Below are 26,833 nucleotides of genomic sequence, written 5' to 3' on the forward strand. Positions count from 1 at the left end.
ATCACAAGAGAAGAGACAAAGCCTGTAACTTCTGGCACACAGACCTTGCCTTAAGAGGTATCACATCCTGTTAATACTGGAATACAAAAATAACAAAAACTAATTCACTGAGAAACCTTGTATTTGAGGCAGTTTCTGGAGCCCCACATGCTGCCTTTGTGCACACACATGGCACCACAAGAGCAACACTTGGTAGGAAATTAAACTCTCTGTCTTCCTTACCTTAAACTTTTGCACACTACCAAAATTTTGATTATCATAAGGAATTTTACAGCATTTTACATACTTTTAGTTTCTTCCACCGAGCACTCCACCTGGAATGGGAAAGAGCTGCTTCAGCACTCATGTCAAGGATCACTGTTCCAAAAAGGTACATTGGGGTAGTGCCAAGCCACTGAAGCAGATTTATTTCAGAAAATAGAGCTATAACTTTTCTACTAGACAATAAAAGCTACTGCTTAAGGCAGTGATTCTCAATCTCCTTCCAACTGCAGCTCTTCCTACTTTTTTGTCATAATAAGCCCTAACTCTGCCAGCCCAAAGGCAGAACACTGACTTTACTTCCTCTGAGACGTGTGACTGCAAGAGCAGGGGAATGGCAAAGAGGATCATTTCTCAGCACACAAACTCAAGCAGAATTACATCACACACAGAGTGACATGGAAGTTCAAAAGATACCCAAGGTGAAAAGAAGTCTACTTAAGACCAGGTAGGGACAAAAAAGGGGTGGGGGAGAGGGACAGAAAAAGAGACACAGCCAGAAACCCTCCCATAGATGGATACACCTGATCCATTCTACTCTTCAGAATGCTGCTGTTGATGGCAACTTTTCACTATAGTCACTGCACTCTGGGCTCCCACAAAGCTGCTGTCTTGCACAAAAGGACAGCTCTAGAATTTCTGGTTTAAATTAATACTTCATATCATCAATTTTATGTCTGTCAAAGTTTTCCATTGCAAGTCCTAGTAAGTAAATAAAATGCTTAAATACCGGATATATATTTCACATCTTACACTATTTTTTTTTTTTTTACCCTATGTCCGCTTACAGTGGGAAAATATGTGAGGCAAAGAACCCTAAACATCATGCACTCTTTACATAAAAACAGCTCTAAATTACACTCAGCCACATCAGTACCCTTCCTAGGTGAACACAGAGAAACATGCTCTACAGAGAGCAACAGAACAGTTTTACAGTGTTTTAACCCGAATATATTGCTACCTTTCATCAGGAATCAGAGCTCCACAAAAGTTTTCTTAACTGTGAAGTCTTTTGAAAGCTTGAGTATTAATGCTGCTTTAATACATTCTATCACCTATGCAACTGTTCATGACTTTGGATCTGTCATCAAGCTGCTCCCTCACCCAGCTTCTCTGGCGTGCAAGCATTGTTATCAGGCACATTCAAATCAGTAAAGCACTCAAGTGTTGCAACACAGTTTAAAGTCAACACCATAAACACCATTCCCAACATGCAAATCCATAGCTTTCAGCCTTCTCCTTAGTGTGCTGAAGAATAAAAAACTTACTTTTGACCTTTTTACTCTTTAAAAATATCTAGCTGGATATTTAATAGAAAGTGAGCACTTCTGAAATTACTGACCCTTAAGACTTTGCTTCCACTTTCAGAAATTCTAACCAAGCCTATTTTTCCCTATTTATAGAATTGATACTCAGATGCTAAAATTAAAGAGCAAGCAACTCCAGATCCACAGCTTAGTTAAGAAAGACAAAAAAAAAAAAAAATGTCCTTCATCTACTTGAGGAATCTACTTGAGGACAAGAGACCAGGCCAAATAGTACAAGCCTGGGAGAAATCTCTGTATATGGAAGCAAATTATTCCAATATGAATAAACTTTGCACTTACCTGAGGGGAAAATGAAGAAGTATCTGCAGCTACCAGCCTTGTTCTTATAAATCTCTTAACTTACAACTACTCCAAACATTAATTTTTCCAGATGTACTGTATCACAGTTAAGAGCAAGCAGGCTTTCAGCCTACCTCTGTTACTTGACTAAAAGGGGAAGTTAAGCAAATCCCAGTATCTCTTCAGTCAGTCTAGATTAATGTACTGTTAAAGATTCTTTAATTTACACTGTCTCTAGGTAGCTATAATTACAAAGAAGTGCAGAAGAGTATTTTTAATTGGCACAGAAGTCTTGGCAGTTTGTTCTTTTCCATGGTAGAAAAGAGATAAAAATCAAGGTATGCCATTCCTGGATGTTTTCAGTGAGGAGATACCATACAAACAGTTAAGGAAAATTTGTGGTACATATAGGAACAGGCAAAGAAAAAAGGCAAATTTAATACTTCCTTGTATGTGAAGAGAGTCTCCCATTATATATTCTGAAGTACATGCAAAACTAATATTAAACTGGCACAGCTGTACAGAATTCAAAGACAAGCATCAGGGCAATCAATCTCATGTTACCCCTGAATCACTCTGACAGTGAAGATTACTTGAGACAAAGATCACAGGATTAAATTTATCTCCAATTTTTTTTTTAAAGCATTTGCCTTCACAACTTTGATGGGAGGATATCCTATATAAAGTATCTGCAAGACAGTAAGTGGTTCCTACCTTAAAGATCTGTTCTGTCATCAGACCTGAAAATGCCCACTTCTTCTCTCAACAAAAATAAGGTTAGCTGGCCTGAAATACCAGCTTTTTCTTTCTTTGAAAAACATCTAAAAGCAGGAAGGATGATGAAATTTCTTAGGACAGTTACAGACATAACCCATTCAGGTCCCCACAAGTAACTTGTCACTGACAACCATTTATTGAGATTGGATTAGTAAGAATTATTGCTACTTCTTTACAAGCCTGATACTGTCAGGGGAAAAGCCTTGAGACAGAAGGTTTTGAGACTTAAAACCACTGACATTGAAAATGAACATAATGAACTATAAACTCTGAACAGAACTAATACAAATTTATTTAAGCTTAGAAGGAGCAACTGGACAGAGGTAGTGGTAGGAGGCAATATTAACCACTTTATCACCAGCCCCCATTATCTCCCAGGAGAGACAGGAAGACATGTTTTTTATTGCTGCACTGCACAGAAAGGTTAGCTTTGAGAAAGCAGGAAATTTAAAAAAAAATATAAAGATCAGGAGGGGGGAAGGCTGTCATGCCAGAAACAGTTAAAGCAATGCTGTCAATGATGTAACTGGCTCCAAGAAAGCAGCTGTAGTTACAGAGTATGTAGCAGCCTGTCTTTTCAACAAAGTCAAAATTCCATCAATGTCTGTGTTACAACAGAGGAATTCTGCCTGCTAAGTACTTGCAGGATTTAATATCTGTATACACTTACACCTTTCTACCACCTAACCACTAAAAAAAATCTCAACTTCCTCGTTTACAGATTAGAGTTAAAACTGCAACTTTCATCAACCACCTTTAATTCCAAAGACATTGCCATTCACACCAATGCTTCAGTCTAACTCCAATCCCAAGCACACTCAGCCCTTGACACAAAAAGCATGACAATCAGTCAACAAGTTACAGTTACATACTCAAACAGATTTCAATTTTACTTTTCATGTTTATTCAACACAATTCCTCCCAACTCCTAAGGATAAATCAAAGTTTCCTTCCCATTGGCTTTACTCTTTAAAGACTACAACACCACAGAGACTGTCAGGTATTCAGAAATTCCCCATAAAACTCAGCTCTGTCACCATGAACATTTATATAGTGAGACAGTCTCGTCTTCTGAGTTTACACACCAGAGATTTATTATCAGTTGAGTTTCAGTTTGGTTTCTCTTCTCTTTTTCCTAACCTTCATATCTATCTAACCTATCTATTTTCTAAACTATCTTTCATACACCTGAGCCTAGACCTCCTACTTATCATCACTTCAAGCTGTATCATGGGAAGAAAAATATAGTCCATTCTCAAGAGATAGTTGTATATGTGGATGTCTAAAGTCAGGTCTCACCAAGTGGTGCTTAATGGATACTGAGATAAAAAGAAGGAAAAAGTATTTTTTTCCTTGTACAACACAGAAAACAGCAAAAAGAATTTGCTGATATTTGTAAATTTTTTTTCATTTCCCCAGACACCTTTTACAGGACTGTGCCAGTTACTTAAACAGTAGCCAGCAAAATGTGCTGCTGTGCAACTGGGACAGCCATCATTTCCTCTTCATCTTTACACACGTGCACAAAAAGCTGCTAGTCAGCAATCAAAATCCATGTAAGTTGAAAAAAAGTCACATAAAAGTACTGCCAAATTACTGTTTCAGTTACATGCACAATTTATATCAGTTTTACACTAAGATACAGTTTAGAGTTTGCGCTTCTTTGTGAATATGACACAACTACAAAGACTGTGATTCCCAATTTTATTTAAGCAGAACAGTCTGTCAGCACTATCTGGGAGAACAGTACTTAGCATAAATTTGCTTTGAGACAACAGGATAGTAAACCAAGGTCTTAAATAATGGCTACAGTACAGACATGGCACATTTGGAAAAGATTTCTGAAAGGATCAGAAGTACAGCATTGGTTTGAAAGAAATCTGATCCTGGTAGGATGTCCTGCTTAACTTCTTGGTAGGACTTATGTTTAACATGAAATGCAAAACAACAAAATCTTGGATCTTTAGGATATTTCACAACTACCAGCATTACATATGCCTACAGTTTCCCAGGCTACTTTCCCTGGCAGCACAGCGAATATATAAAGCATAATGAGTTAAACTCTAGCTTTCCTTGACAATGTTATTGACTGCCTCCGATGGACTTCAGATTAGGCCAAACTGTTCATCATTTTTAGCTGGAGAAAAGTTCATTTCAATTCTCCCAGTTGAGAAGATTAAACTATGTGTGTAGCTTTTGCCCTCTTTTGCTATTAGGAAAGAAGCAGTAGTTGCATATACAACAGATCAAAACATTCACAAGTCCACAAAATTAACTTGCTTTAAGTTGTCTTTCTGATTCTGAACTACTCAACAGAACCAGAACAGAACTCGGACCATAAATGCATCATGCAAAATCAACACATCACCAGATCAGAGAAACATCTCAAAACAGATTTTCCCAATGCATCACTTCTGCCAAGAAGCACAGAATCAGAATGGCTTGGGTTAGAACAGACTTTTAAAGGTCACCTACTCCAACACCCTGCCATAGGCAGGAACATCTTCAACTCAATCAGCTTGTTCAGACCTGGCCCTGAATGCTACCAAGGATGGGGCATTTACTACCTTTACTCCCTGGGCAGCTGTTTCATTTTTCCCATTGCAAAACATTTCTCCCTTATTTGGGATCCAAATCTGGGATCCTCCTAGTTTAAAACCATTGCCTCTTGTGCCAGTGGCCCATGTTGAAAGTCTGGCCCCATTTGTCTCACAAGTTCTCTTTGGGTGCTAGAAGGTGCTCTAAGGTCTCCCCAGAGCCTTCTCTTCTCCAGACTGAACGACCCCAACTGTCTCCACCTGCCTTTAAAGCAGAAGTGTTTCATCCCTCTGATTGCTTTTGTGGGCCTCTTCTGGACTCACTCCAACAGCTCCATGTCTTTGCTGTGCTGAGGATTCCTGAGCTTGACACAGTATTCCACATAAGGTCTCATGAGAGCACAGTAGAGGGACAGAATCACCTCCCTTGACCTGGTGGCCCTGCTGGTGGGAATGCAGCCCAGGACACTTGGCTCTGGGATGCAGATGCACACTGATGTCTCATGTCGAGCTTCTCATGTACCAACACCCCCAAGTCTCTCTCCTCAAGGCTGCTCTGAACCCCTCCATCTCCCAGCCTCCACTGATACCAGGGCTTGCCTGGACTCAGGTTCCTTGCTTGTAATTGAACCTCACACTGCTCTGGGCAGCAACATACTCAGACACTGCACTGCCCTCCACATCCAAGATACTGGGAACCCAGCAGGAGACCTCCTACTGCCTGATGAGATGTACTGGATTGCTTCTTGGCCAGCCAGGATGGTCCAAGGAATGTCCCCAGAGGACTGGCTCTGGCAGAGGCATCTCCCACTACAGCACTGGCATGCTCTAACTGCCCAGAGCTGCTCACTGCTGACTACAGCATCCCCGACACCTCCCACACTGACCTGAGCCTCAAGCAATTCCATACCATGAGGACAGCACCCCAGGAGATGTGATGGGATGTAGCCTTATCACTGATCCAGCCTGGCAGCTGGAGAACTGGCGGGGGGGAAAGCATCAAACACCTTTCCAAAAGCACACAGGAAGTGCAGGCCTCCCTAATGCAGGACTAGGGTGGGGGATTCAAACCCACAGCAGCAATAAGGTGGAGCTTGGGGTAGGTAGGAAGCTGTGGTGTAGTGGGAAGTTGGTTGTGTTATATTATTTAAGTTTTTGCTGCACCTTTGCTCTTCATTTTTTCATGTAGCATGTTGAACTACATGAAGACCATAAACATCAGAAAAAAGCAAAGCCACCAAAATAGCTATAAAAAGTCAATTTACACAACATTTTAAATACAAACAGGAATCACTATAACTAAAACCCCTGAACTACATCTGGTAGCAGAAAAATCCCACTTTCATGCAGCAAATACCCATCAAGTTCTGTTTCGTGCAGATCAGTATCAACAATTCAGTTTTTATAGTATTCTCACAAAATAAAGAAAACACTACTGGCACTAAAAAGAAACCACACAATAAATACAGCACTACCTTTATACAGAATTGTACAATTCCATACTAAACAACACTAAGAGGGTAAGTACAGCTCTGTTTGAAAATTATAGTAGCTGTTAATCAACAAGTATTTTCTTCCTGCCCTTCTCTCCCCGCACTTTTAGAACTCTTAGCATCATACAAACAAAAGAGGGAGAACTTGTTTCTTTTCCATTCAGCAGGTTAACCTCCTCCTCTTCCTGCAAAAAAAAATACTCCAATTGAAACTTAACCCAGTCATGAAATTTGGATTTGCAGAGCAGAAATGCCAACAAGTTGACTGATGCCAGTATGTAGGTGATGAGGGGTTTGATTAGAGCCCACATCAGCAGCTTTAGAAATTCACATTCCACCCTGAAAAGTGATACATGAATAATCATTCAGCATCTTTTATAATGAAAACTACCACAGGAATGATATAAGGTCCTCATTTAGGGCTAGTTCAGAAACAGCTCTCGAGGTACAGGATTTTCATCTAGTAACCTTTAATAACAAAGGTGACTGGTTTCCCTCACTCTATTCTTCAGTGTCAAAAATATCTCACAACCAGTATCACAACAGCACTACCACTAGCTTCAAATACACTGACTTTCAGCACTGATACAAGAATAAGTACAGACATCTTCCTATTTTTACAAAAGTTATAAACTCAAGCATTACTTAAATCTGAATATCCTCATTGTAATGAGATTTTTTCATGGAATATCCTTTCTTTGTCTCCATATTTGCTAAAATCCTAAGACAAAAAAAAGCCCTGAATTTTCTCTTTAAATGTTAAAGGACTTTGACACTGAGCACAGACTATTACCCATTACACTCTTATGTAATAAATGCAAATAGGTGTTTTTTGCAATGTATAATCAGTCAAAAGGATTCACAGAAGTGCTCACCTAGTCCAACAGCAGGTATTTCGGGAAATATCCTTGGGACCACTTCAGAGGTAATGCAGAGACTGCCTGAACTACAAGTTACCCCTGCACATTTGATATGAACATCTTCAGCCTCTCCAACCAATAGTGACTGCAAGTGCCATAGGCCATTCAGGTACTGTATGAAGGGAGGGAGAAAAACCAGCCTGGTTTATTTTACAGATATTGCTCATAACTGGGTACCAACTTCCAGTGTTGAGAAGAAAAGTTCCTGATTCTGTCAGCCAGTGCTATATGGTTTATTTAATATACCTTTACCACACTACCTTTCAATTTCCTTAAAATCAAGGTCTAAGGCATTCAGTTTCGTAAACTACATTTACTTTCTAAGATTTCTAATCACCTTACACGTTAACTGGGTCTATAACCAGCTTTAACAAAAAGTAGATATCTATGTTAGTTTGCTAGCCAAGAAACTAGGTCAACCATTTACTGAAATCCATGCAGACTCAATCTCTGCAAACAAGCAGAAAAAGGCAGTGATGGTATGGTAGGGTTTTGTTCGGTTCATTTGGACTCTTCAACCTTTATTAGAACAAGCCTGATCTACAGAAGCTTAAAGGAATTTCTTTAATCTATTCCAAAAGCCCTGGATAATTGTACTTTTTTAAATGGCATCTGAACAGATCATTAACCCAACACTGCAACCCAAAGGTTGCAGCTTTAACAAAGTCCATCTTCTGCCATCCGTTCTCCTTCCATCTCTACTTCCCTGAAAGTCTCCCCTTTTTCACTTACCCTGTAGCTCCAGTTGGAACCCAACAGATTAAAAGCAAGTAGGTATTGCAGAAGTCCTGCATCAGCCATCAACCAGGTCTCAGTCATCTCCCAAAATTTCTTCATACTACTAAAGTACTGGGAATCGCCACTTGCCTCAGCTGCCATGAGAAACTGCTTGTATGGTTATGCAAGTTTCTCCCCTGGCTCAGAGGTACTACCAGTGGTTATTTGTGCTGACTTCTTGAAGTTTTTTGCGTTTTTTCTTCTTGGTTTTTAACTTATTATAAAACTTTACTGCAGTACATTGTCCATCCCCCAGTCAGGAGAAAATAAAACTAGTTAGAGTAACACCATGAAGAAGGTATCTTTCATGGGACTGTGGATGATCTTAGAAAAAGTGGAATAAAGAAAGGCATCTTCTGTTTCTTAGCTAGCATACTATTTTTAGACAAAGAATACTACCATAAATGAAGAAGTTTAATATTTATGATCACCACTTCAGTTTCTAAATTTGTATTGAATACAAATTTATTTTGGAACAACAGATGACAGTGATGATCATATTCAGACCTCTTAAGTGACAAAATGATTAAAGTATCTATAAAAATGGAGAACCAATAGTATTAGCATCCTCCTATGCACACTCCTCATGTTAGCACACCAGTGTCTCAGCAAACCTGAATCCACCATCTCAAACTCTCCTCTCATACCAGCTAGGATACACAGCATTTTGTTCCCACAACCAAAAACATAGGGAATGAAGAATGGGATTTGATACTCCTGTGGACTGAAATTATTTGAATGAGAGGGTAGGTTACTTTTGTTGTAGTGACACACAAGATGTCATCACATGCAATGTCTTTTCCACAGAGCCAGAACACTCCCACTGCTGAGCTCTCCCTGCCTGCCATGCACAGTACAGCAGTCCTACACTTCTACAACAATACAGAGCCCTCTGCAAAGGTCTGCTGTAAGTTCAGAACAGGAGAGCAGCCTACAATTCATGTTTCCTTCCTTCTGCAAGGTTGAGTCACATCCTTAGGTCTTCTTTTAGAAAGCTAAAAACCATGGTAAAAACAGTAACAACAAAAAAAAACCACCAAAAACAAACAAACAAAAAACCTTTAATAGAAAAGCCTTGCATTCAGGGGAAGATACAGAACTGCCAAAGGCCACAGTTCAACTCTTTGGCTCATCTTCTGCTGTGTCAGACAAGAGAACTGCACACCTTTTTTCCTGTTAGAAGCAAAACCTGACGCTCCTCACAGCCAAAGAATTTTCTCAAAGGATTTTCAAGATAAATGAAAGGCGTTAACATTTATGAGTGAATAATGCAAACAAATTCCTCATTTGGAATACAAATTACTCTATTTACTGGAAAAAAAAAAAAAAGAAAACAACCAAACCCAACCACCCTCACATGGGAGAAAGCAGACAATTCAACTAGCTATAAAGACAAAGCTTTTTTACACAGCAAGTTCAAAAGTATAAAGTTAAGATCTGTATTTATTTCCTTTGGTCTTTCTAGCACTTTAAATAAAATATTTTAGGCCGTGACTGCCAGACATGAAACAGTTCTTGCCTTACTTCCTCTGCTCTACCAGCAACACCACTGGACTAACATGGGTAAATTCACTGGTTAAAACTCCTACAAGCCCACAAGCTGTTTGTTTGAAGTCTGGACCAGTTTCACAAGCCTGTTTTGTGTGGCCCAACCAGTACACAGGCTGGGGCAAGCAGAACTGTGAACTTAAGTCCAAGCTTTAGATGACTACTTCTATTTATGTAATAGACAACTACAGTTCTTGTCATCACACTGAAATTGATAGACCTTTTCAAATCACCTACCCCAGAAAAATTAAGCAAGTGGGATTAGAGCATTTCACTCAACAAAAAAAAAAAAATTATATCTCAGATCAGCTAGTACAGCTCATTCTATTGCATACTCCATCTAATGAATTCTGAAACAATTATTTGCATATCCCAGAGTATTTCATATCATGTGTTTAAATATATATTTTATATTGATGTATTATAAATAGTATGTTTACAAGTATTATGTAATAGAATGTGCATTTCTATCCAAGCCTTCCAGTGAGTCAGAAGCTAGTCCACGAGACAAATGCAAATCTAATCATTTTCTTATAAATATGATAAGCAGATAGAACAGATCCCCTATTACCAGGCAAATAGACTAGATAACACACTTCCATCCTTTCTGTTCTGGGTAAGTCAAAGGTACAGATATTACTGTTTCAATCTTTATACATGCTATAGTCTTCTATAAACACAGGTTAGATAAAATACATGTAAGTCAATAGTAAGAGGTGCAAGTCTCATTGAGACGGGAGAGTTCTGGGGCTGAACCTTCATAAGTGTTTTCCAAAATAATTTCTTTGACGGGTAGCTGGCTATTAAAACAATGCAGCATGTTTAAAAGCCATGACCATACTATTTCTATTTAAAAATTAAATCAGTCCCACTTGATAAGGTACAGAGAGTCAACTATTTGTCACAGGTACTATAGGCAAAGGAGGAGCTAATCACAGTTTCCAGGCTGAGGACAGGGCTCCTGTGTCAGAGACAAACTTCGCCTACAGGCTTCTTATTGCATAGAAAATTTGGAGAAGGAAGGATATTGACTCCACCTGTCTAAGAAAAAAAAAAAAAAATCTACCTTTTTCCAACTTGTTCAAGAAAAATTACAAAAGCCAAGAGAGATTTTTAGAATTACTGCCATATAACTAAGAAATGCATAAATGTATTTCATTGTAAAATCAGACAGTAGATGCTGAATTTAGCTCTTCTCAAATGATATTAGAAAAGTTTGAAGTAATGACCTTGAAGATCAGCTTCACAGGAAAAGCAGAATTTCTTCTTTTTTTTTTTTTTTTTTGGAAGCACTGCTTTGGAAAAGGGTAGTGTCTCATGGCTCCTCACAAAGAAGAAAAGTTTGCTTCTGCACTATAAACTTTACCCAGACCCAAAAGGAGTATTTGTCAGAAATGCAAACCAGACTACTACAGTCTGCCCCAATTACAAGTACTGAGAAACCCTGAGAACTAGCATAAAGGAAGAAAAAAAAAAAAAGGAAGCAAGCCATGTCCTATTCAACAAGCCATTGCCAATTCCAAATCACAGTTCAAAGAAAACCTCTCTGAACTCCTGGCCTGACTGGCCCTGCATTCAGAACTGATAAACAGGTTCTCCATCAGGTGCAGGGGGCTTGGCATTGGGTAATCTTTCAGGTCCCTTCCAACCCAAACCATTCTATGATTCTATGAAAAATTCAAACAACTTCGTTTTCAGGAGTTCTAGCCTCAGCTTTAATAATATTAACAAATATTAATGATGCTAAATGAAAGAAACAGTAGAATAACAACCAGACCTACAGTACTACTCAATTAGACTATGCTAGTAGCTCTTTTTAGTTACTCTAAACTTTCTGGTATAGAAGCATTCAGGAGAAGCATAAAGCAGAGAAAAGTATGGCTGGTAAGAGCAAAAGAAAACACAAAGAATGCTATCTATGTCAGATATTTCCTGAAGTACAAGGAAGAAGAGCCTTTTATGTAAGTGCTAAATAAAAGATGATAAGGAAGGACAGAGCAGTGAGAGTGAAACTATCTGAGCAGGCGTAAAACAAGAGCATGAACCCCACCTTCCAGTTACTTCTATTACAGCACTGCAGGCAGGACACAGCCTCCACATTTCCGCTATGAGCCCGTCCTGTAAGAGCAGCCTCAGCAATTTCTGCAGCAGAGCACAGCTGACAGCAGTAAGGCAGAGATGATGTTACACACAATAACCGCCTGATAAGAGAGAAAATACTTTTACGAGGTGCCCTCCTTCAGTGAAGGGCAGCAGATGAAGTGTGGAAATTCATACTCTGGGACTGCCTAAGGCAAGGAGAAAAAAAAATACCTTAAATAAACCAGCTTTAAATCAAGAAAAAAACTACACACAAGCACTTCAAAGAATTAGGTATTTATAAAGCCCTGTGATGACTGCTCAGACATATCTAACAAGGCTTTCACTCACTGTGTTCAATTTTCTTCTGTCTCTGGACTTTCAAAAAGTTGTAACATAAGACAGAGCATTGTCCTTGAGAAGAACTACACTGAAGTACCAACATAAAATAGCTTATCTTTCTCATGGTTAAGTTATGAAAAAGTATCTTGAACTGTGAAATTAAATTTGTGCTCATGTATAACACATGACAAAAACAAAACACCAATCCTTTTGCAGAGAACATTTTACCAAGTAAATACATTTGGTTGGGTTTTTTTTGTTGGGCTTTTTTTTTTTTTAAACACTGATTCAGAAGCAGGAAATAGACCATTCCTAAGCACAACAATTGTACTTTTCATCTCAAAGAAAGCATTTAACTTTCAACTTTTTTTTTTAACATGCTAAAATACTAAGACCAAAGATGACATGTTCTCTGAGAAAGTAAAAGCCATGTAACTGTGGAAGTTAAATACAAATTACTGGAACTTAGTGTGTGACTTTTAGTTCCTTCACTGAAGCTATGGCATATACAGCCAAACCACAAAATTATGCCGTACTGAACCATTCTGGTGGTGTTGTAAATCCAATACATTGTGAGAAATCGAACTTTATTGTACATAACATATTTTATTTCCTGACAACTGTCAGCAACACAAAGTGCCCTGATGAGGGAGTGTGTGCATGCCTGTCCCCTGGCAGGGAGGACCTGCCCTCAACAGATGGAACATGATCATAAGCAAAAGCTCTATCAGTCGTACACCAAAATATCACTGAAGTATTCACTCACCAGCAGTCACTGACCAGCAATTAAAATATTAGTTTCCTAAAAGTACGTGTGGGTTCTACATCAGCTCAAATTTGCTTTAGATATAAACTGCCCTGCTTGAGTAGTGTCTTGAGACACAATCCAGCTGACTAGCTGCATGGTGTGCTCTACACACACCAAGCACATGTGCTGTTACAGATTTATACACACACAAAAATCTACACACACGGAGAGTAACCAAGATACAAACTATATCACTTTATTGCATTTCATCCTCTGGAGACAGATGGCTTTTGACTTGCTTTTTTTCATTAGGTAGGTTGCTTTTTTCCTCTTTTTAAATAAAGTTTTATCATGAATGTACTTCCTTTTCTTTTTAGTGCTGCTACTCCAGCTCTCTCCTGACTCACCCACATGTAACTGTGCTTCAGCATGTTGCAGTTCGTGTTCTTTTATAAAGTGTCACTACAATTCTTACTTGAACTGAAGAGACTTAAATTGAATAAATCCACCCACAGAGGTAAAGGTGGGCAGAGCTGACAGATCACACACTAAACACACAAAAAGCCTACAGAAGGCCAGAAACAGCACCTGGGGTTCTAATTGTTTAAAATCTTTGTTTATGTATCCTTTTCCACATGAAAGCACCTCAGGTTTGAAGACCAATGTTTGTCACATTCCCAGTATCACATCAGAAGACAGCTGTGCTTCTAAGAAACCCAGACTGACTCTTGAGATCAAAAGCACTCCTGTGATCATTCTCTTCTCTAACTTAAGACTGAAGAGAGATTTGCTACCAATGAATGCCGCACTTTCAAGAGAGAGCAAGTTGCCACCAAAATTATTCTATAGCAGCAGTATTTCTAGTCCTCCAAGCTGAGAAGCTGGTCAGCCAAATATTAACTGAACATAAGCCAACATAAGAAAAGGCAAAACACCACAGCTCTACCAGCAGAGGCTACTGGTCTTTTCTTTATCTAAGAATAAACACTTTTTCCAAGAGGGTAGCAAAATCTTTTTTTACCACTCCTAGAAGAAAGGAGAAGAAACAGTAGCTTTATACTTCTTACCTTGGTTGATAGTTTCATTTCTATAAAGAAACTCAAGAAGCCACAAGGGTCTCCAAAACAGAAAGAACTTATGGGTGCAGTGGTGACAGAAGGACAGAACTGTCTGTCAAATTAAACAGATAAGCTGAGCAATGTGGAAAACTGAGAGACTCCCACCTGAAAAAGAAAAAAACAGCTCATCCCTCCTTCCCTCACCATGATGCAGAGAAAGGAATTCATTGCCCACAATTCTGTTAATAAGGCTGCAACAGCACTTCAACTTCTCCAGAACACTTAAACACCAAGTAGGTGTCTTTTCACAACATGTGCCAGTTTGGCCCTAAAGCTGTATGAATACAGCACAGAGAAGGAATGCATCAATACCAAATGCTTCAAGGAGCTTCTAACACCAGAGTACAAGTTCCCCAGAGTCACATAGTGCCGGAATTAACACTTCCTCATTTCTCTGAGCAAGCAACAAAGTTACAAAAGAAGCTAGAAACAACTTTGCCTTTTTGAGCGGCCATGTCTTACTGCTGCAATAACCAGCTCAACCTGGAGCACTGCCTTGTTCTCGGATTCGATTAGGGCAGCTACATGCCCAAAGAGACTACAAACACAAGAAATAAGCATAACGTTAGAATTCATTATTAAAAGGGAATCATTGTAAGAGGAAAGTAGCAATGTGGCTGCAATATGTAAAGCAGTCAAAAATGTCAAGTTACAGTCATTTCTAACCATGCAAAACGAACTGAACTTCTCTGTGCCTTCGCTCCTCGTGTAAAATAGGAAGCAAACTACTTCCTCATCTCACTAGTCCATTCTGATAATAACTTTACATAAAGCAGCACCACTGTCCATGAGGAAATTAACTGCTTCTCTGGAGCAATCTAGCAAGAGCATGGTGCAGTCTAAAGCAATGAAGACATACTGAAGAACACTGTGTTGACGGAACTAGCACTAGACACTTGGGGGGATGAAGCGAGGTACTAATGGAAGAAATGGCCTACAAATATGTATTCATGGCTGCTCTCTGCAACTTCTGGACTTTTGAGCACTGCTTTGCAGCCAAACAATCTAAATTCTTAACCAGGAGATGAGCCCAGACAATTCATCCTTGTAGTTACATAGCTCATGACTAGAATCAGAACACAACACAAATTTTTACCACTTAGAGATACATATTAAGCTAAAGTGGCGGAGACACATTGGCTACTAATGGCAATGGACAAAACTGTGTTTGTTCCACTGTAGTCCCTTCCTCACAGATTTTTAAACTCTACTTTTATCTTCAGAAGTTCCTTGTCCAACAGACCTCTCTGCCTTCTTTACAAAATCCTAGCTTCTAACCTTTCTACTCTGCCTTTCTCTGCCCATCAGCTCTCTTTGACATATTTTCTTTGTCGAGCAAGTCCTCATTTCCTTCGATGTCCCCAAGATGCTGGGTGAGACACAGCATTATTCCTACGCACTCCCACAGTACTGACCAATACTTTCCACACAGCCAAAGAGCTCACAACTCAACCATCTCTGCTAGTTTATCATCAACCTGGGCCTAACTCAGTCCCAGATTCTAATTAATATTCTTCCCTGCTTTCAACTCAAAGCAAGTTGCTCCTCCTCCTAGTTAATTGCCATCTCTCCTCACCTCAGCTGTCCTCTCCATTCAAACCCATTTCTTCTTCCATGCTGCCTGCCTGGATACATGTTTATTAGAGCATGAGTTTTCATAGGACTGTAATGGGGTCAAACTGAGGCCCATTCTGGACTAGGGACAGGGAGAAAAGCAAAGCTAGAGGCATCAGCCCTGCAAAAACACTCTGCTCTAAAGCAGAGACACACTAGAGTTATTTGAAGAGCTGTCAAATTTTAAGACTCCCATTACAACATCTGTTCCTAAGCTTCACTTTTGGCAGTTACTGAAGTCGGTTGACTGAAATTCCTTTGAAAACCTGACACAATATTAACATCAATATTAGGTCACATTCAAAATATTAGGTCTTAATCAATAGTCTCTTACACTGCCATTTACTAGACTCTACTGCCAGTCACAAATACAGTGAGTTTCCTACCAGGACACAATTCTACCCCATGTCAATTCAGAAGCCAGAGTCACAGAATAATGGTGAGTTTCCCCATGAAAACTTCGAACACTGATAAAACTGTAAACTTCAGAAGAGATAAGAAAACAACTTGGGCTTTGTTGAAAGTTCTTGTAGGATTGCCCTCCAAACTTGAAGGTTGGTGATACCAACTAGATTATGCTATTCTGTTACTCCTGCTAAGAAATTAATTCTGAATTAATTAGTTCTGAAATCCAAGATGCAAAGGTAAGAACAGATAAAGCATTTACTATTTTCATGCTTAGGAGAACATGACTTTAGTCAGTTATACACGGGAACAAGCAAAGTAGCCATAGGAAGAAATTTCAAAACCATCAATGCAATACAATTGCCTTTCAGCTGACAAATCCACATCTCCCCACACAGACGCAGGAAATCTAAACTGAATCAATTAACTGCTTCCATAAGCAATCCTTACACAATGCTCTCTCTTGTCTGTATGATCTTCATTTATGTAAAAGGTCAGCAATTTTATCTTTGAAATGAAGCCTCATGAAGTCTAGTGGTTACTTATTTCACTTCCACCTCTGAAGGGAACAGTTTCAAGTAACCGTATGTCTCAGCACATAAAAGGTGCAAATACAACAAGAAATGAACTGCCTTTTCATGCCCAGAATGCACTTTGCCTAAGAATTTTCACTTTCAAGGACACTAAACAAGAAGGTTCTGTTTAAACAACAACAAAAAAGCACACAAAAAAAAAAAATCCACAAAATAACATAAAACACTGCTATGATAGTATTTCTTATTAATTCTTACAGTTTTTTTTTTTCCCCCAGAATAACAGTGCTAGAATTCAGAAGACTGTCTGGTTTTTGGCTTTTTTTTTATTCAGTAGAGGGTCAAACTGATTTGTACATCAGAGGCTGAAGCAAACACCTCTGTTGTGCAACACAAAAAGGCAAGAAATCCATTTCCCTGAGGATGTTACCCTCAAGACTGCTGTAATAAAAACGAGAATGAGCCATCATCCAGTGCCACACCTGACTAGGAGAATACGCAATTAGATATAACTTTTGAAGTTATTCAACTGCTACAGCCACTAGACACAGAAACGGGGCTTTCCAGTCATCTAATTTACAACTAGGGCTCCTAGGAACTCATCTATTACCTTGTGTAGTACACCAGAAAAAGTTACTCATGCTAACACTCCATTTAATTTAATCATCTAGTACTGAAGGAGAACCAGAATTGCCTCATGGCTGAATTTAAGAGTCTTTTGAACTACGCCAGTTAAACAGAATTTGCTCACAGAACTGCCTCCTGCAACCAGGGAACATTTAAGCCCTGTAGTCTGAAGTAAAAAGTGCTTTTAAAAATGTATCTAGGACAGAGTTCTGCTGCACTTTTTTATATATAAAGTGATTACCAATATAATTTTTTTTTATTTTGCCTGGTGGACACCAATTTCAGGTAAAGCATTTGCTGATGGAATCAGCCTCTCAGATAAACGTATTAACTGCCTACAGGATCAAGCTTTAGGTTTTGGTGTGGGTGGCAGACAGAAGGCCTGTTTTGCAAGGCATGCTATTTTTGTAGCTACAGCCACACCAAACTGAACGCACTCAAATCTCACAAGCTAAGCTGTCCCAGACCCAGTCACACTATTTGTACAGGGACCACCTGGGAATCCCAAGTGCTGTAGATATAAGCCAGAGAATCAGTCCAACACTTAGTAATCAAGACCACAAACCATACTGCATTTCCACTGAACAGGAGTAGAAGAATAAAAATATATCCTCCCATACAAACATTATTACAGGAAACTAGTTTTATACACTTGATGATTGTACATAAGTACAATCTCTACATTTTATACACTTTATAAGTACAATCTCTACATTTCAAAAATATTTAGTTCCCAATTTTTCCTACAGTCCTGAAATGATTTCATGTAGTAGGAAAAAAAATGGCGGGTTTGGACAGTCAGATACCACTCCCCAAATACAGCATCAGAACTTTAGGTTAGTGCACTGAAGGCAAACAACAGCCTTTCCCAAGACACACAAATTAGTCAATACTTGTTTATGTACTAGAATCAAAAATTCTTTTTCCAGGTGCTAAAAAAGCAATCCTAAAGAATACTCAAAGCTAATAAGTCTGGACCCAAAAATACTTTTACAAATCAATTACATGAACAGCATGTAATTGATTGTCAAGAGTTACATTGCCAGAGTTAACAAGAATTAAATTACTAAACATTTCATCAATATCACCATATTCAAGAGCAACAGTAAATTAAGAGATCAGCATAACCAGACAACAAAGGCTGTAACAACAGATTTGAGTTCATAAACCATATAAACATACTAAACAGTGTCAGCCCTTACCTCACAACCATGACTGTCCTACAACTATCCTGAAATTCAAATGGTCATGAGTGAAAGGCCAAAGAATGAATCATTTTCGCTACACCTTTCAATTATACTTTGCCTGTAACTAGTTTCATTGTTTCCACAGTGAAGGTATTCTCTGTACCTCAGGCTTTCACGTGACAGGGAGCACAAAATGCCATTTCTAAAAAGCAGAATGCAATTAAAACCACAGGAGATGGGGAACACAGGAGAAAGTGCTGCAGCTAAAAATACTTTCAGCTTTACCTACTCAATTCTAAAACTGCTCATTGTTTGTCATTGGTTTCTGTTAAGCTCTGCTGTTTATATGATTGCAGTACACAGTGTACACAGATGTAAAACAGTGCCTATGTAAGAGCCTATTACTCTCAGCAAATTTTAGACAGTTGGAAACACTCTGCCAGCTGCAGCAGCCAACTTGTGGCACTCGAGAGAACATTCCTGAATCACAGACAGGGGAAACTGAGGTGATTTTATAAGAGGTCCTTAAATTAAAGGCAATCAAGTAAGTCCCTGTCATTGTAAACATGGAGAGAAATGCAGATTTCTCTACATTGGGTAGAGGTATTAAATTTTCCATTATAACAAGGAAGAAAATACTGATAATGCTAAGTAAAGTTTATGTGGCCATAGATTAATAATAAAGGAACACTTAAGAGGTGTGCAAGAGGACCATCCATCTACTTAAAAGTACTCTTGATATATCCAAACAAATGGGAGTAAAAAAGACATTGAATGGTACAAGTGGCCAACATTAACAGCTGGAAAATTATTTGAAATAATTCTTACCCTGCCTGATGCCTAGGTGCCACAGCTAGTAAGCAGTGCCAATGCTTCACGGTCCAATCCAAGCAGAGGTGCCTTCATATCCCCAGTCCCCCCACTCTCATCACCTCTGAAGCTATGTTGACAGACTGGAGGGATTCAGTTGGACCAAAATGACTACCAGGATGACTCTCTGCATCCTGGTTCTAAGCAAAGGAGCTGGCACTGACATTCAAGCCTTGTGTGGATTCAGCACATATATTCACATGAGCTGCATGCCTTGCCTGTAGCACATTTGCTTGACAGCTGATAATCCATGAGATGCAATTTGACAACACTCAAAATATTTCAGCTTTGAAGATGTATTTTCACAATGAACGTGTCTCATTAAATTGATTTGCAATGTACTTCAGGGTAGTTAACATTACCTTAACGAACAGAAGTCATTCTTCTCAACTGATGCCCATCTACATCAACAACAGAAACTCTTGGTATCATTAATTACAACAAGCCTGTAGGTAGGACAGGCAAAGGTGACAACCTTGACTTACACTAGTGCCATCATTTCCTAAAAACCACCGACCAAATGAACTACAACAGCCACCCACAAACCTGCTTTAAAAACAAATCTAACTCCTTGCACACAAGCTTTAATTTTGCCTGTCTCCACTATGTCAAGATATGCACTGGTTCCATCTATACCCCCAGCTGGCAGGCAGGAACAAGAAAAAGGGGACTGCAGGCTGTTTGTGCGTTTGCATTCTCCAAGATACACAGCGAGAGGAAAAAAATCTGCATTTATGTTCACCATGCCAAAGCAGCTGCAGAAATCCAAAGTGGCCCCTACATATGCTTTTCCAAATGACAGAGACAATTTCTGTTACTGTATTACTCAATAATTCAGTAGTTTGCAATACAAATATTCCCCACCCTTATGTCTCTTTACAGTATTAATTCCAAGTGTTTAGTAAACACTGGTAGAGGTCTGGTGACAGGCACCTTAAGGTGCCCTCATGAGTGTCTTTAAACTCCTGCATTCAATTAATTTAACAATTCATTCTTTTGGAAATAGATATAACTACTGATAGACACAATAAAAATTGATTCATTTTTTCTCATTATCAAGATAGAGGATAGTTGTGTGTGCAAGAAAAGAACTGGCTGACACCAGGTTTCCACAGCCAGTGCAGGGAAGGTTTCATAGGAAGAGGCAGAGACTTTCAAAAGACAAACTCTTCTATAATCTGTCCCCTCAGGTGGCCCCAGCTAAACTTCAAACAAGGAAGAAAATCTAGAGCACCTGATGACAAATGGAAGTTGTGTAACAGATGGGATCAAATTCATTCCTTACTTTCACATAATCACGGTACTTCTTGACAGGGATATTTTAAAACAATCCTGGGATCACTTCTTTCCACAGCCCCTGCTCAGACAGCTAATATATGCAATAACAAATCTGACAGTCTGACTGGGATAAAAAGCTATCTTCTCTCCTACTCAAAGCTTCTGTTTCAACAATAGAATACTCTCTGTATGCCAGGCAAGAAACAATCCAACTTCATGTAACAGCAGCATCTTATTCATGTGGTTTAGGATTTTGCTGTTAAGCTTGCCACACAGAACCAAAGACAAACTCTGCTAAATATTACACCTTGATAAACAAAGATTTTTGTAAGTGGGAAGCTTTTAAGTTTGAATCCATGTTCCAACCTTAACAACAGTAATCTCAGGCTATTTACTCCCCAACACCCAAATCTGCCACAACCTACAACAGAAAATGCTGATTAACTAAAACCTGTATTTAAAGTCCAAGCAGAGCATAAAGAATGAAAATTCTATGTCAATGAGGGGAGAAAGAATTTGAGCAAAGGAGACTTTGCAATTTTTACCACTAGAAACAGCAATAAGGAAGAACCCAGATTATCAGATCAATCTAGAAAATGTTTTTTAGTGGTTTGAAGATTAACATACATGCTAATGTACACTTGTATTTCCATATTATGTTACCAGAAACTGAGAATGACGGATTTTAACTGTTAGTAAGACTCCACTATCACAGCAGTATGACAGCTGTCACACTGTTGCTGACATTTGAATCCAGGATGCTGATGCTATGGAACAGATAGAGAAAAAAAACTTCAAAAACCTTCATAACACACAGTCCCTTGATTTCTTCTGGGTCTCAAATGTTTCTGTGAAGAAACTTCTTGTATTTTTTTACCAAGTGAGATATGACACCAGATTAATAAGTTACAAAAAATTAAGTTGCAGGCGTCCTTATTATTGAATTACATGGGAGAAAATTACAACGGAATTAAAATTTTATTTTATAGGCTATATAATGAATAGGTTAGAAACAACGCTCTCTTGTTGCAGCCTCCAAATTCACCTTAGCCCCACCTGGAATTACAGCCCCAGCATCACAGCGCTGCACACAAACCTGCAGGATACACCCTAACCATGACAAATTTGCGATGATCGCTGTATTCCGCTTAACCCGCTGCATGTTCAGCCGCACTCCGAAGGACTGCAGATGTCCCTTCAGCAGCTCTCCGCCTCCCGTTATCCATTAACGCTGTCACTCCAGCCCGCATCCCGCGGCACTACCGGCATCCCGGGGAGCCGCCCGCACTCGCACCGGGCGCAAACCAGACCCCGCGCCCGCGCCGGGGGGAAGGAGCCGCCGGAGCGCCGGGGAAGCCCAGGGCAGGGCGGCCGGTCCCCGGTGACCCGCCTGGCTCCCGGCGAGGCAGCGGCGGCCGCCGCTTCCCCCGCGCCCCGGGGCCGCTCCTCGGCGTGCGGGGGAAGCGGCGGCGGGACGGGAGAAGTTGCGAAGCGCCGAGGGAGCGGCGAGAGCAACAGCTGGAGCCGGGCGGGGAGCGGGGCCCCGCGGGAACGGGGCGGGGGTCGCGCCGCCGGCGCCCGGGGAACGCGAGGGATGCAGCGGCGAGCGCCCCGCCCGGCCCCTCCCGCCCTCCCGGCACTCACCGAGCCGCCCCGCGCGCGGCGATGCGGGAGCGGGATCCGGAGCGGGAGCGGGAGCGGAGCTGGGATCGGGAGCGGAGCCGGAGCCGCCGCCTCCCCCGCTCGGCCGGAGCAGCGACGGAGCGGCGCGCGCGGGCGGCGGGAGCGCGCCGGGAGCGCGCGCGGGCGGCGGGAGCGCGCGCGGGGAGGGGGGAGCGGGGGGGGAGCGGCCGCACAGCACCGCGGGCACCGGCCGTGCGGGCGGGCGTGCGCTGACCCGGATGTACCGGGGGGGGGGGGGGCGGCCAGCAGCAGGTGACTGCGCAAGCGCGCCCGGCCGCCAGCGCACTGCGCATGCACCTGCTTCGACTCCCAGTGTCTCGGGCACGGGCGGGGGAGCGAAAGAGAGGCGGGCGGGCGAGGCGGCGAGCGGGGCAGCCCCTTAAAGGCGCCGCGGTGTTGCCGCAGCCCCCAGGAGCAGCTGAGGAGCAGCTCAGGAACAGCTCGGGAACAGCTCAGTCAGCATCACTGACCCGCCCCTGAGCCAGGTGTGCGGTTCTGGTGCTTTTTTACAGCCTCCATCGGGGGTCTGAAGTGCCTGCAGTTGGCAAGGCCAGGTAGCGAAGGGAGACGGGGTGCTCCTTATCTGGGAAAAGCGAGGCTGCTGCCTTAAAGCCCTTCAGAAATGTCTTCCCAGGTGGATCAAAGCACAGATAAGTAAATAGCTATTTGAAAAAATGTGGCAAGTTCCAACCCTCAGTGAGCACTTCCAGAATCCCATACCATTGCACTCGTGCTGATCCTGGAATGCTTTCCACCTCCATCTCCGCGAAAACACAAAAGATGTGCAAAATGTGTTTAAAAATCACAAAAAGCCCCACATGGGGTTATGGGGTTATTTACCCCGGATAAAATGAGCCTCAGGGGGTACCTTATGGCTTTGTACAGCTCCCTGAGAGGAGGCTGTAGCCAGGTGGGGTCGGTCTCTTCTCCCAAGTGATGAGAGACAGAAGATGAAATGCCCTCAAGTTGCACCAGGGAAGGTTTAGATTGGATATTAGGGGGAAAAAAATTCCTCTTAGAAAGGGTTGTCAAGCGTTGGAACAGGCTGCCCATAAAAGTGGTGGAGTCACCATCACTGGAGGAGTTTAATATACATGTAAATGTGGCACCTAGGGTTGTGGTTTAGTGGTGACTTTTCCCTGGGTTTATGAATGGGCTCAATGATCTGAAAGGTCTTCTCCAGCATAAATGATTCGAAATTACTTCAAACACAAAAACATATTTTAAGAACATCCTATGGACTTAATTATGGGCTTTCTGTGCGGGGCCAGGATTTGGACTCAATCTTCCTTGTTGATCTCTTCGACTCAGCATATTCTGTGATTCTCTGATTTTATGAAGGTTTCACCTTCCATGTCACACCCAGGATTTTGGTATCTTCACACAGGGACAAAGCACACCCTGAACTGCTTCTTCTGCTGTGGATAAATTTGCCAAAGCAGAGGGATTGCACAAATACCTTGTTTCAGGGTTTAGTAAAATTCCACATAGACCTACTTAGAAAGAAAACAATTAAAAGTTCTTCTGTTTTAGTTTTGCTTTTGTTTCGGGTTTGTTTTTTTTTTTGTTTGTTTTGTTTTGTTTTGTTTTGTTTTTTTCCTTAAAGTAGCCTGGAATCTAGACAACACTTTTCTAAATTTTGCTATGAAGTCTCCCCTGCCCTTCACACTGAGCTGTTCTGACACCAAGGGAAGTTCATAGCTTGTTCAGTGAGGCAGCACCGGGAAGGTTCAGAGACAGAGCCAGGCAGTACAAAACCTGCACCCTTGAATAGTAAAACATCATCATTACAGCTCTAATCAAAGGGTATTTCTCAATCTGAAAGATTGAACTTCTACTAGTTCCTCTTCAGAAGCCTGATAGCAGTTTGTTAAGTGCCAAATATTAGTGAATATCATGTACACCCAAGCCCACTGAGAAAGCAAAAAAATGGAAAATAGGTCAGAGATTTATTTATATGTCAAAGTATTTATCTTTTTATTATTATACCTACACATGTGTTGACTTAATCTGATAAACTTAGTTTGTCTTTAACTTATTATGATTCAAGATATATGGATTGACTATAATAACTTTAAAGTATTCTAGCTAAAAGAGTATCCTGGCATATGAAGGAAGCTATTTGTGAATATAGTTGGCTGCAAAACCTGTTTGGTGAACTCAAAGGAAATCACCACACTTGAGTTTTGGTCCTTGGGTAGCAGTCAGGCAAGACTAGGGCTGGTGCACCACACACCTGCCCACTGCTCTCAGCTAAGCAGGGAAAAGGGAGTGCTCAGACAAGCTCTGGAGGCTCTGAGAGGTTTGTACAGACTAGAGCAAACAGAGAAGATGTCAAAGAAGATATGAAGAAAGAGTTTCACAGAAGCACCTTCAGCAGAATGACAGAAGTTCCAGCTCTGCCTGAGTGTTATTTGTGTAAGTGGCTGAACAAATGTTTGACATGACTTTTCACTTCTGCCACAGAAAGGATTTTTTTGCAATGGACACAAATTTTGAGGTGTGAATTGATGCACACTCCTTCATGAGATGAGGCAGGTTATAACATCACCACATCCTCATCTTCTTTAAAATCTACAGGGCTTTACAAGACCGTGTGCCAGGCAGGAGGTGATCCAGGTTCCACTGAACTTAATTCAGGGGAAGCAGGATTGTGCTCTGAGTTAATGCTGGACTCATCACCATATGGGCTTAATAGAAACCAGGGGTCTCACCTGTCATACCATAGAATTTTGTCCTACACAGAACTGAAGAGCTACACACAACCAGCCTCAGGGATGAACAGTTGTTGTTGCTCATAACATTATAAAGCACTTGGGGCTTGGCAGAGTGGGGTTAGAGAAAGAAAATTCCCTACTGAAACCATGAGCAGGTTTATCATAATAAATAGTCTTTAGTGTTCTCCAAAATTGTAAGATGCCTTTGATTTGGATCTCACATCTTTCACAAATACAAGGATGCCCAGACGCTGAGGATCACTGATGCTTTAACAGCAGTTGCACACTAAGACATCCACATCTAACATAATAATTGAAGCATAAAAAATTATTGAACACTGTGGAAAATGCTGCATGACTAAAAAACCCAGCAATTTTCTATTAGTTCTGCCTCCATTTTTAATTTCTTAATTGCTTCTTCTGAATGCAAAATTATTTTACCAAGCTATCACTGCAATAAATATTAAAACTCTCCCCCAAAAAACCAAACCCCCAAAACAACAACAATAAAACAGAATTAAAGGCTATATTTTTCAGTTAGTATCATAGAATAAAAGAGTGGTAACAGAACATAACTGTTTCTATGCTGCTAAATGCCTGAGGATGCTGTTAGTTGGTGTCAGGTAGGTATATCTGACAGGAAAGAAAGAAGTCAGAGGATTTTCATTAAGAAGGGATTAATAAGCTTTAAATGTACTCTTGGATGTATATGTATTGCATATATATGTTCATATACCAGTGACAAAAGCTGACTTGACTTTATATATGGATAGCCAGATGGATAAATAAAGCCACAGGAGCAAAGCTGCCCTTAAGTGCCATGCACTGTTGGAATACTTGGGTTGCTTTTCAACCTAATGGTAGCCTAGGGGGGAGAGTCCAAAGGGAAGAAGTGACCATCACCCTGTGCCATGTGCACTCAGCAGGGACAATAGAGCGCCCTGACCACCGACAGAGTCACGTTTGTTCTGGGGGGCAGGGCAGCAACACCTCTTCCATTACATGGATGTAAACAGACAATAAACATCTTATGGATAAAGATTATTCTCTTAAAGAAATGGTTAAAGAGATGAAGTTTCTTCTGGAAAATATCAAGAATGGAAGAAATGCAGCTTTGCAGGGTTCCCTTGTTACACTGTTGTGGCTCATAGCACCTTTCAGTTCAGATGAAACTAACGTCAGGTTTTGCCCTCCCCTGCCCAGATTTTCCCACATTCTCAAGTGCCACGGTAGTAGACGAGAGAGTGCAGAGGCAGTCACATTTATACCACAGACTCCTCTAGGGCTTTCATTTAGATAGTACAAATCCTCTGATATGGATGTCGTTCTTCAGAATATAAACAGTTGTAACAAAATGTGAACCATCTACATAAATTTCCAGAAATGTAGACAAAACAAAAAGCCAAGGTCAAATCACTTCATAAGGACCACTGAAGTGCTTCCAGATACTATCATGCCAAACCAAATGTTTTATACTTGCATGGAAACAGGCATTCACAATCTCAGAATGCCTTCCTCCCCCCACCCAAAAAAAAAAGGTCATTTTGATATTTAGGTAGCAAGTGGGAAAACTGAGATGCTTCTGGAGTTCAGTCTTTTTACCCTGACAGACCTGGTGAAATCCTGTCATCTCCCCAGTCACTTCACGTGACTAATTGCAGCAGTCATCTCCTCTTCTGCCATTACAAAGTCCAAGATTATTTCAGAGTTTG

At 40.7% G+C, this 26,833-nt stretch overlaps 1 protein-coding gene across 9 annotated transcripts in view; it reads right to left on the bottom strand.

Annotated features, from left to right (window-relative positions):
* The window catches only part of CYRIB (CYFIP related Rac1 interactor B), a 95,700-nt gene that overhangs the window by 52,232 nt on the left and 16,635 nt on the right, over positions 1-26,833 (bottom strand). For 2 of the 9 annotated variants that reach the window (XM_085572573.1, XM_085572572.1), the window contains exon 1: positions 22,366-22,587. The exons of 3 other annotated variants lie outside the window; for them this stretch is intronic. The gene's annotated coding sequence lies outside the window, so the exon portion shown is untranslated. Of the gene's footprint in view, positions 1-11,970; positions 22,059-22,365; positions 22,594-26,833 lie in introns of those variants that run through there. 4 more of the 9 variants (XM_085572575.1, XM_021542352.4, XM_021542357.4 and 1 more) reach the window with 4 other exon arrangements.

Source organism: Lonchura striata, chromosome 2 (genome assembly GCF_050655825.1).
Source record: "Lonchura striata isolate lonStrDom1 chromosome 2, ASM5065582v1, whole genome shotgun sequence".
Classification (NCBI taxonomy): Eukaryota; Metazoa; Chordata; class Aves; order Passeriformes; family Estrildidae; genus Lonchura; species Lonchura striata.